A 12,700-nucleotide genomic window follows, 5' to 3' on the forward strand; every position below is an offset into this window, starting at 1 on the left:
GGGGAAGGGATATTTTCAAATAGGTAAAGTTTTTAGATATATAAAGTGTCTACAAAATTTTTTTTTTAATTTTTTTTTTAATGTTTTTTATTTATTTCTAGGAGAGAGATAGAGACAGCATGAGCAAGGGAGGGTCAGAGAGAGAGGGAGTCACAGACTGAAACAGGCTCCAGGCTCTGAGCTGGCAGTCAGCACAGAGCCCGACGCGGGGCTCGAACCCACGAACCGCGAGATCATGACCCAAGCGAAAGTCGGACGCTTAACCGACTAAGCCATCCAGGCGCCCCAAGTGTCTACAAAAATTTAAAATTATATGTGTATATTAAGTATTAAGAACTGCTTCACATTCATCTTGCAATTCTTTAGCTAAAATGATTGGTTAATTTTTGATGTCTTCTGATGTTCAGTATAGAGAAGAAAGTGGGGAAAAATTTATAAAGGAAATTTTTAATGACTTAAATTTGAAAATTTTCCAAAAACACACTATTAGCTTTCTGGCATAAAACTTTGTCTAAATCCAGAAGAAACGCAACAGTCATAAAAAGAGATATCTTTGATTTATTGCCTTCTGTCCTCTAACTGCTTATGCAATCAGTATGACTAAGACACATATAAAATTATCTCTGTAATTGTATTGCTCTAAAGAATTTAATTGTTTTTAGCATTTTCCATAGCCTACAGTGAGTGTATCAAGTACTGTACCAAAGAAGTGTTGCAGAGTACTGAGTCATGACTAATTTATTACCTGTAGAAATGCCTTAACACTTAATAAGGTGTTAATTGCATTCAGGTGACACAATTGCAGTTGGAAAGATAATTTGGTGAACCTTATCTGAGCTGATGGAAGTGCAGAAAGCATTCAGGTTACACTGCTCCTGCAAGGGCAATTTCTTACAGCTTATCAGCACTTGATAATGGACAGGTCGTAGTCTAACTAGTAAATGCATTTATTCTATCACCATTAATGAAAGTCATTTCAATTAATAATAAGAGGAAGTGAAGTTTATTTTTTAATGTTTTGACTTGCTCTTTTTTTAAAGAAGTATTAGTGTGACTATCAGGAATATAAATTGTTTATTTAAATGCTTATTGTCCCCATCAGTAAGCCATTTAGGAGGTTTATATTAGGCTTACTCTAATGACACCAACATGTTCCAACAGAAAATGAAAAAAACTCAGTGAATCATCAATACATCTGTAAATTTGTAAAAATGAGGACATCTGGACTGAACTAAGGTTAATGTTTATATCAGAAAGAACCAAACACAAGATCATACAATTTTGAGTTGCTGTTTTTAAAATACACTGTCCCACATTAGCTTGATTTGTCATAGATGTACATGCTAAAAGTTTATTCCCTGTGCAAATTTCAAATATTATTTTCTTACTGAAACTCAGGATCACTTGGCAGGTTTGCATACTAATCTTCTTCAAGGGCACAAATGATTAGCATTTACAATAGATTCGTATGTTCTAAACCATAATAAATAAATATGAAATTCAAAACATTTGAGTCCTAGAGAAGCATGGCACCTTTTTAAAAAAAATTTTTAATATGTTTTATTTATTTCTGTGAGAGAGAGAGAAAGACAGCATGACCAGGGGAGGGTCAGAGAGAGAGGGCGACGCAGAATCTGAAATATGTCCAGGCTCTGAGCTAGCTGCCAGCACATAGACCGACGTGGGGCTCGAACCCACGAACTGTGAGATCATGACCTGAGCCAAAGTTGGATGCTTAACCGACTGAGCCACCAAGGTGCCCTGCATTGCACCTTTAAAATAAAATAATGTTTATTTATTTTTGAGAGACAGAACATGATGGGGGAGGGACAGAGAGAGAGGGAGACAAAATCTGAAGCAGGAGTCAGGCTCTAAGCTGTCAGCACAAAACCTGACGTGAGGCTCGAACTCATGAACCATGAGATCATGACCTGGGCTGAAGTCACATGCTCAACCGACTGAGCCACCCAGGTGTCCTGCATTGCAGCTTTTTAAATCCATGCTTGCTTATCCATCCATTCTTCAAAGTTTAGTCTCTAGAGTAAAATTCATTGTTGATATTTTTATTTTCATTAGTTTTGTTGATATTCCATAAACACAGTGTTGGCATAAATGTAAGAGTTATCACATAGTAATAATAGATGACGTCTATCAAGCATAAACTCTGGCTTAGACAGTTATATAGATTATTTCAATTCTCATAATAACTCTGTAAAGCAGGTAATAATTTTAATGTCCATTTTTCAGATGAGGAAACCAGAACACAATATAGTAGGGCCAATGTCACATACTGAGTAAGTGGAGCTTACTAGAAACTGGAGTGAGGCCAGCTGAGATTTATTTTGATGGCTCAGAATCAAATATCTTATAGCTTGAATGAGTGAAACTTGAATGAAAATGGTTTCATTCCAGACCTATTGTCTATGAGATATATTTTCCTTTTGTGGATTCAGTTTCACTAGTTGACTTTTTTTTGTCTACTGAAATTATAGACTTGAAATTGGCAGGACTGTAGAGGCTTTACAGAATTCTCACATGCACAAATACTGAAGGAATGTCTTGTACATTTGCACTTGCCTATTGAAAGACCATGAAAATTGGTCCTCCTTAAAGTTTAGCTTTAAATGATGGTTCATTTCACTTAACTAATTGGTATTGAAAGGAATTTTTAGGCATAGTATAATTTGCAACATTGACATGAAAGCATGATTCATTTAGTTTTGACTTTATTTGTTTGGTTGATGATGAATTATCTGCTTGTGAGTCATCAACATGATGTTCATCAAATGTTGTTCGAGTAATGGAAGCTCTAGGTAAAAAGGGGAATCTCATTGGAATCATTTATCATTATTTTATGCCTCCTCCAGGCTTTTCTGCTTTTGGATAATGGGTGGGTTGAATATAATTGAAAAAAAGTTATTAAAATTTAAGGGGTAAAATACATTCCTGATTGAGGGAGTATATGATTTGATAAAAATCACAAATAGTTTTTTTCTAATCTTGTTCCCTGTCAAAACTCCCATACTTTTATGTATATATGACATTAGTTTATATATGCATTGAGAATAGCCCTGAAAGAAAAAAAAAGTAAGGAAAAAAAGTAAAAAAAAAACAAGAGGCATCCTGAGATGGGTGACAAACAGGGTGAGAGTGAAGGCTTTACATGAGCAGAAAACACAATGCAAGAAGTAAAGGTGTGGTACTTGTTAGGAACTTTCTGAACCCTTAGTGAGTGTTACAAGGTAATATACACACCCATACCCACACCCTCTCCATAGACACAAACTGCAAAAAAGGGGGAAAAGAACTTATGTGTAACATAAGTACACTGCCATAAGGCTTCCTGGAAGGAATAGTTGATATCTGGGTGGATGATGTAATCTTCATGAGGGAAGTTAATAGTTGAGCTGAACCTTGAAACATGGCAAGTTTAGAGGCATTTCATGTAGAGGTAATGGAGTTAGAAAAGTCATAATGGAAGTAGTGTTTAGGGTTTATTGGATAGATAAAAGAGTTAATTAGGGCCTGGGCCTGGATTATGATTATGACAATAGGGAAATGGAGAAAATGAATTAATGGGCAATTGTGAAAGAAGCCTCACTGGGTATCTCATGGCCCTCCCCCCATGTGAATGCTTCTTGGTGTACAATTACAATGTCTCTAGATTTGGATTCTCAATTTGTAGTTTCCAAAAACCAGTAATTTTACTAGTTGGTCCAGAAGCAAACCAGTTAAGGGAAACCGACAACCACACACACACACACACACACACACACAGACACACACACACAATGAGAAAGCTAATTTATTATTTGACAGCTTGCAAGGAAAAATGTCACAGGGGAAGTAAATAAATGAAAGTTTGCTTAAACTATTTTATGTTAGAGATATATATGTAAATATTATCTCAGCAGGCTTCACATGTTTGTGGGTTCAAATAAAATTACTTGTTTGATCTGAGGATAGTAGTTTCCTTAACCTTAAACCCCACTTACATGGTACCAAGACTCAACCATTTATTTCCATTCATTTCTAGGCTCTCTCTAAGAGTCCCTGTAGTCTATTTCATGACCTTTTGAGCAAGTTCCTCCATCTTGGCTTTAATTGTATGACTTTGGAAAGCCTCTTGGGTTCTGCTGAGTAGGTGAATTTGCTCAAGTTACCGCTTCCAGTTTGCCTGCATTATTGACTTTGCTCAGGTAGCTGTTGGCTTGGCTAAGCCATCATTTGGAGCTTCCACAGACAATGTTCCACTAGTCACTAGCATGCTCCTTTTGGTTTCACTCTGCCCTTCTTGCCCCTACTACCACTAGCTGTATATTTCTGAACCTTCTTGGATATTCTGAAGCTCCACAGCTTATCCTTAGTCCTTATGTAGGAAACTTCTATCCACTTCTCTACGTTTTATTCCTCTACCAGAATTGTTTAGGCCTAATGAGTAAAAGCTTTTTTAAAAATTTGTTTGATTTGTTATGAGCATGCACACACATAGACACACACACAGCCCTTTTACTTTCCTAGGGTGTAAAGCCAATAGGTTGGCCCAGATAACTCCAAACTATCCCAAACTACCAATCGCCTGATGTCAACCTTGTTTTTGAGCTCAAGTATTCAGCCAACTTCTTTATGGTGAGTTATCTCCAAATACCTATCCTTTATCCGTGCAATTTACCTTCTAATATTGCCTCAGATTTCTCACACACTTTTTATCTCGGGAGCAGTGTGATTCATTTGGAAATTAACATTAGACACTCTTACATCTCTGTAGCAGGATGACCCATTTAGAAGTTTACTTGTGTGTGTATTGTTGTGTTTTTTTCCCCCTCTCCTGCAAGAAGACCTCCAATCTGTTCTTGACACATATATGGAAAGAAAGAAAAAAGATTATCCAATGTGGAATGTATGTCTAAGATCTACATCCTTTTTTTCATTAAGGAAGACATAGGCATTTTTGAATTTTTGAAAACTGAGATCTTGAAACTCTGATAGGTTGTTAAAACTATTATCATAGAAAGAGGAAGAGGTGAAAAAAAGGGAAGTAGTCTGCCCCTGTGATAGAAACACAAAGTTGGAAAGAAAAATAATGGTTTTAGACTCCATCGGAACAAGGAAGGTCTGGAGCTCTGCTGGATGGAACAAGGTGAAAAAAAGGGAAGTAGTCTGCCCCTGTGATAGAAACACAAAGTTGGAAAGAAAAATAATGGTTTTAGACTCCATCTGATCAAGGTCTGGATCTCTCCTGAGATTAAAAAGGCTGTGTATGGGACCAAAGGAACAGTGCCTCTTGATCAGTAGCCTTGAGATCTTGGGCATGTGGGACATGTGGGTAAGCTTGATCCAGATTGAGTAGAGATGCACTTAAAGGTCCAGGCTTTCCTTGGCAGGGATTTTCTTGGACTCAGAATTGCAGCTTTGGGCAGATAAGATCTAGTCCCTGCCTTATGAGGCAGCAAAGTGCAATGGTGCAATAGCAACTGTGGACTGAGAGATTCTGGGGCACCTGGCTCCTTAAAAGTGGAAGTACCAGACTACCTTTTAGCACTGGCCTAGTCCCAGATTCAGTGGGAGAAGTATGAACTTCTTATTACTGGACTTCCTCTCAAACTGGCAGGTGGGGTTTCAAGATGGTATCAATTTAATGTAAAGCGTGAAATTGTGTGGCCCTGCTGGTCTCCTGACAGTATCAAACAGCCCTCCAAGCCCCTGCAGAAACAGTGGAATTGGCAAACAGATGTGAAGATGTAACTTGCGATGAGAGTTCAAATACAATGCTTATGCCACACAGCAGATATCCAGCTCTTAGTCTGAATTCATCCAGGAACATTGATTAAATTCTCATAATACTCGCAGTAGATAACATTATCATTTGTCTTGCTGCCTGCATGTTATGTTATGTTATTTAAGTGGAAATAATTAATAAAGAGACAGCAAGTTGAAGGAGAGGTTTTGATGGTCTAAATGACTACTAGTATAATACAGTAATGACAGATTAATGCCTCCCTCTCTACTGTCAGGGGATGTCTGGAAAGATATTTATAACAAACTTTCACATTCAGGGCACCTTCTTTCATCAAAAGTATTAGGAATTTTTGACAAATTCCTACTTTTTAACACTCATGTTTCTTTATTCTACCAACCTCCTGTTACACTGATGCTTCAAATAACTGAGACAGTTGAGAAACTCAAGAGTTTTGAGAATTATTTTGAACTTTGTAACTAAATTTGGGCTATGGTCTGGTGTGAGCAACATATTTACAGTCTATTCATGAGGCAGAGTAAAATGTAGAAAGTCTCTTGAGTTTTGTGTGACTTCTGCTACTTCAAATTTCACTTTGGCAGCTTTCCTTACTTTCCTAACAAATTAGTTCCCTTTAAACTGTCAAAAGTTATTTTGAAGCCTCTTGTCTGAGTGGCCAAATATATATGATATTGGCAATTTGTAGGGATATAGAAGTCAGGAAAGGGAGCTGATTTTTCAGGAAAAGTAATTGGTTTAATTTTAGTTATCTTGAGATTGAGATTCTAATGGCACCACCAGGTAGAATTACCTAGCAGGTGTCAAGAAATGTAAAGGTAAATAAATACTTGTGCCTTTTGGAACATTCAAGGAGGACTTTGAATTGAAGACTGTGAAGTCCAGGAAAGCTGACGAAGGGAGCTAAAGAGAATAACAGAAATCCAAGGGGCAGAGCATTTTAAAAGGTGCCTTGGGGGTTGTGAGGTGGCACTCAAGCAGCATTGATTTCTTCTCCCAGTTGGCTTTTTCTCTAACTCACTAGCCAGCTTCCTGCAAGCACAGCAGCACCAGGAAAATGAAACTTGACAACCTTCACATGAAACAATTACAGCTTCTGGTAAATCAGTTGAGCCACATGTCATGGTTTCCTGCCCAGGAGGAGCAATAATCCTAGTCAGAGAACAATTCAGGAGCCTGTTAGACCAACACTGTCACCTCATTTTCAAACGGTTCTGGCTCCATATGACAAAATCCATGACCAAAAATGGTTTTCAATATATAAAGTCACCTTATTGCATCCAGACTACCAGAGCAGGTCCTACTGAGGATTGAACAGAAAATAAAGGGGAGGTGCTATGCAGGGGGAACCCATCAATACAGCTTTTATTTTTTAAAACTATGATATACTTTTCATAGACCTAAGGTAAGATATATAATCAAGTTATTAAATTAGACACAAATGCACAGTTTATGAACCAGTCTCTGAAATAAATCTCACCCAAAGACCTATCTGTGGATTAGGGATCAGGTAGGACTTTGAAAGAATTCCCCTGGTAAAGAGATCCCTTCCTGTACCACAAAGACAAAAAAGAAGTTGCAAGTTCTCAAACTTTTTAAAGACTCTGGGTTAGCCTTTAGCACTGATAGATCCCATAACTATTTCATTACTTAAATTAAAACCCCAGAGCCCATATTAAGATCACTGTGTCACTAACCATTATAGATTGGTTAGTGTCTGCCTAAATTAATATGTTGAAATCATAACTCACATTGTGACAGTGTTAGGAGGTGGGGACTTTGGGAAATGGTTAGGCTATGGAAAAAGAGCCCTCATGAATGGGATTGGTGCATTTATAAGAAATATCCCAAAGACTTCTCTCAATTTTCTGTCTTGTGAGGACATAGCCATCTATGAACCAGGAAATAGGTCTGTAGCAGACACCAAGTCAGCCATTGGCCCTATCTTGGACTTTCCAGCCTTTATAACCATAAAGAAAAAAGGTTTGTTGTTTAAGCCACCAGCCTATGGTAATTTGTTATAGTAGTCCGAACTGACTAAGATACCAACCTTCCTAATATTTTTATTTAGGTTTTGCTTTTATCTTTGAAAGTATATCCTAAGTCCTAGGAATGAGTTAAGGAGATGCTCCTGAACTTCATGAATAACTTCATAAGCTATAATCAAAGACTTTGTTTTCTTGCTCCCTCCACACTGATAATTTTTTGTTCACATTCTCTCAGGTATATCATTTATTCTGTATTATCTTAAATGTATCCATGTCCTTGTCATCAGATTGTAGCTTCTTGAAGAAGTAGCAGATTGAAGAGTCTCATTTTTAAATAGTCTTTATAGTTTCTAGCTAAATATCAAGTATTAGTAAAAAGTTCAGTAAAGGTTAGATTAAAATGGATCAAAATAAGTTCATAAAACACAAGTTCATTAGCTTATTTACATTGAAATGATTATAATTTATGCCAATAGTTGCCCTAAAATGTATTTTAATGAGTGAGCCCACTAAATAGAAATCTGAAATTGTATAGGCATAGTCACTGTATGATTGGAAAGAGTCACATAGACTAAGCTATTAACATATGAGATTCTTCCTGTTTGGGGTGTGTGTGTGTGTGTGTGTGTGTGTAACAACAGTTGCACAAAAACTCAAGATTGCTAGAACTATTATTTATTCAACTTGTAGAAATAAAAAGGACTACAGAAAGGAAAAAATATGAATCACTAATTGAGGAACTAAAACAAATTTTAAAAAGGAAATGAAAGGTAAATTAATTTTTGTAAGTGTAGTGCTTAATTTGCATATATGCCAATTAGGAATTTTTGTAATTAAGGGCCTACCCACACTTTTATATTCATTTAGAATTCAAGATTTCTTAACACCTGACAAATTACTGTATGCTTTCTAACTTAAAACAAAATAACCTGTAACTAGGGTTGAATACAAGTTCAAAGTTTTTTGTCTGTTAATAAGAGTATAATTAAAAACGAGTATTTTCAAACTTCTTGCAAGCATCCCAGGATGCTTCCTCAAAACAAAACTTTGATAGATGTGTTAAATGTGTGTCTATCTTGACACTTTTAAAAATTTAATTTATTTTCTTAATTTCATTCCAGTTCAGTTAACATATAGTGTTATATCAGTTTCAGGTGTACAATATAGCGATTCAACAATTCCATACAGCAGCCAGTGTATATCAACACTTCTTAATCTATATGACTCTAAGACTTGACATCAGAAGTTGACAAGGTTAAAACCCCCATTATTAGTGTCAAGATCTAGGATAGACTTTTGTTATCAAAAGTAGATAGGCTTTTGGCATCAAAATCTCTAATGCAAGCAAAAGAGAGCACTTCTATTGTTAAGTAAAATGTGAACCTGCTTTGAGAATTTGATCAGAATAAATTTTCTTGGTAATCTTCCCATCATCTTTTAAAACCTCCTTGATTTTCCTTATTCATATCTGTGAAGCCATGAGCAGAGCAAGTAAGACTAAGGAAGGTGCTGTTTTTAACTCACAGTTGAGGAGTGAAAGCCTGATATGATTCAACAGAGCCTTTATTGCAGCCCTTTTATAGGAATGTGAGTTTTCACATGCCCTGAAATTTGACAGTCTATTTTCAGCCTGTCAGTTTCAGCTTTCTTGGTATGTGGCATAGTTGACTTGAGTCTAAAAGCCAGGCCTCTCAATATATTGATTCAGATATATTATTCTGAATAATATATATAAAATAATATCCTGAACGAGGGGGAACGATAGTCACCTTTGCAGATGGAGGGGTTTCTTATAATATGTGCTATTATAATTGCATTATAATGTTATATTATATATATATATCTGTATGTATTTGTATATATGTATATATGTGTATGTGTGTGTGTGTGTGTGTGTGTGTGTGTGTGTATTTCCTTGTGGTGACAATATTATTGCCTGTGTTTATAATAGCTCTATACATTATATAGGATCCTGGATAACTCTGTACAGTTCAACTAGATGGTCATGTTTATTATATGACTTTGAAAGACTTAGAGAAGCACCTCTCTCAAATATGTTTCCATAATCAAATGGCTTTCTCTTTCATACAATTTCCTGAGCTAGTGCCCTAGATGTCATCTCTAACTTTTCCTTCATTCTCCACTCTTTCCCATTCAATAACCTTATTCCTATTCATTTCCATTACCACCACCTCCATTCTACACCAGCCTTATCATATCTTTTACAAACTTTTCCTGTAGGTTTTTTTCTTTATAATCCTTCCATGTATCTTTCCTTCATAATAACCTAATGTTTGGCCCATACAAGATACAATATGTTACATGTATCAAGATCTAAAGCATCATCCAACAATGAATATCTTCTAACCCAAGACTAGGACAATGACCTACGTACGTGCTGCCTCTCTCTTAGCTTATATCCTTCCTCTCTAGAGGTAACAACTATCTTGAATGTTGTATTTTCCCCTAGTGTTATTTTTTTTTATCATTTGAATACATAATACTGTTTTAACTAGCCTTCCTCCTGCTAGAAATCATCATAGCCTTTCCTTGTCCAATTCTTAACTGGCTTCTGTGATAAATTCAAAGTCATTTTCATATAAGATATTCACGGTGTTGCCTCTCTTACCTGTCTAGTCCCAGCTTCTTCTCTTCCACTCTCCCCGACCACAATAAGTATTCTATATACTTTTATAATTCAGCATACCGATTTTCAGCTTCAACTGCATTGTTGCATATATCAGTACTTCATTTCTTTTATTGTTGAGTATTATTACATTGTGCATATATATAGCATTTTGTTTATCCATGAACCTTTTGGTGGATTTTGTGTTGGTTTCAGTTTCTGATAATTATGAATCAAGCTTCTATGTATGCACATTATTCTGTATGAGTCTAGGACATGACAATGAAAGCTGACAAGGTTAAGACCACCACTGTTAGTGTCAAGATCTGGGATCAACTTCTAATTTGGCATCAAAAGCTCTAATGAAGGCCAAAGAGAGCATTTCTGTTGTTAAGTGAAATGTGAACCTGCTTTTGAGAATTTGATCAGAATAAATTTTCTGTATGTCTGTCTTTTGCAGACATATGCTTTCATTTCACTTGAGTAAATAATTAGGACTCATTTGGCTGGGTCACATGGGAGGTTTAACTTACAAAGAAACAAAAAAATAGTTCTCACAGAGTAATTGTACCATTGTATGTTCTCACCTATAGTGTATGAGAGTTTCATTTTCTCCATGCACCACATTTTTGAAAACACTTGGTATTATCAGTCTTTTTAAAAATTAACCATGATAGTGGGTTTATAGTGATATTTTTTGTGGTTTTAATTTAAACTTCTTTGTCTAATAATGTTGATTATCTTTTCAGGTGCTGATTGGCCAATCATATTGGCAATTTGTATTATTTTGTGAAAAGTGTCTGTAAATCTTTTGCCCATTCTTGCCTTTAAAATTACAAGTTGTAAAAGCTCTTTGTATATTCTGAATACAAGTTTTTTATTAGATAATGAATAATTGTGGCATGACTTTCTGTTTTCTTTTATGGGTTATGTGTGTGTGTGTGTGTGTGTGTGTGTGTGTGTGTGTTGCCTAAAATTCTTTTTGCTGAACTCAGGGTCAAAAAGATTTTCTTATATGTTTTCTTTTATAGTTTTAATAGCTTAGCTTTTACATTTAGATATAAGATCCATTTATGTTTTGTGTATAACATGAGATAAGTTCAAGCCTTTTATTGTTTTTTATACATATCTCCAGTTGTTCCAGTTTTTTGAAAAGTCATGCTTTGGCACTTTTGTTTAAAATCCAGTGACCCTACTTGCGAGGCTGTTTCTGGACTTTTCAACATATTCCCTATATGTCCAATGTTTTGCAGCTACTACATTGTCTTGATTACATGGCTTTATGATAAATCTTGAAATCAGGTGGTATAATTCTTGAAGCTTTTTTCTTTTTAAAAATTATTTTGATGAGTCTAGGTCATTTGTATTTTCATATAACTTCCAGAAGCATCCTGTTTTGATGAAAAAAAAAAAACTTCTGGAAACTTTCATCATGATTATATTGAATCTCTAGATCAATTTGAAACTAGGAAACATCTTAAAAATTTAAACGCTTCTGGAAAAGGTAACAAATTATAAGAATTATAGTGATGGTATCCATGAGTGAAATTTAGCAATAAAAACAGAAAAAGGCCTACCATGAATTCCATCTCCATTCATATTTCCTTTTTTTTTTTTTTTTGCTTAGAGGTAGCCTTAATTTAACCTTGAATAAAAATTTCCTCTAAGAGAATAGCAACAACAAAAAACTAATCTGTACCTAGCTTATAGCGAAGTGTATCTTATAATCTTTTCCCCCTCTATTCTAAAGAAAAACCACAGAAGATATCTTTTTACACAAAATGTCTATGCATGTTATAAAAACTACCTTTTGAATGTGCAAACAGCCCAGCATTTAGAACTACAGGTTACAAGGTATTGGGGAAGTACCTTCCCCTTGGAACCTCATCCTTTCTGCATACTCAAGCACCTACTGATAAGCAGACAAAGGAAGTGTTTTCTTGATTTAGACAGTAACACATCAGAGGAGTTGAAACCACTTACAAAACTATTTCACTTGGAAAGGTGTTTTGCCCCTCAAGGAGTTTTCAGAAAGCCTCAGAGGGCAAATGCACAGAACTCTAGCTACTTGAATTTTTCTTTGACCTTTTGAAATGCTCATATTTTCCTTTATCTGTTTTTGTTTGTTAGTCATCTAGTTATTTCTGTTACTTTTTTGGAGTTTGGCATATTTGCATGTATAGTGTTTTTATTTAGAACACAATTTTGTAACATTTTCAGCACATATTAAAAGAAGAAAAGTGCTACTCAACACCCTTATTAACAGAACAATCCAGAATCCATTTTGTCATGGAATTGAGATAGTTGCTGAGTGAAAAAGGAAATTTTCCT

The sequence above is a fragment of the Crocuta crocuta genome, unplaced genomic scaffold, assembly GCF_008692635.1.
Source record: "Crocuta crocuta isolate KB4526 unplaced genomic scaffold, BGI_CrCroc_1.0 scaffold160, whole genome shotgun sequence".
Taxonomy (NCBI): domain Eukaryota; kingdom Metazoa; phylum Chordata; class Mammalia; order Carnivora; family Hyaenidae; genus Crocuta; species Crocuta crocuta.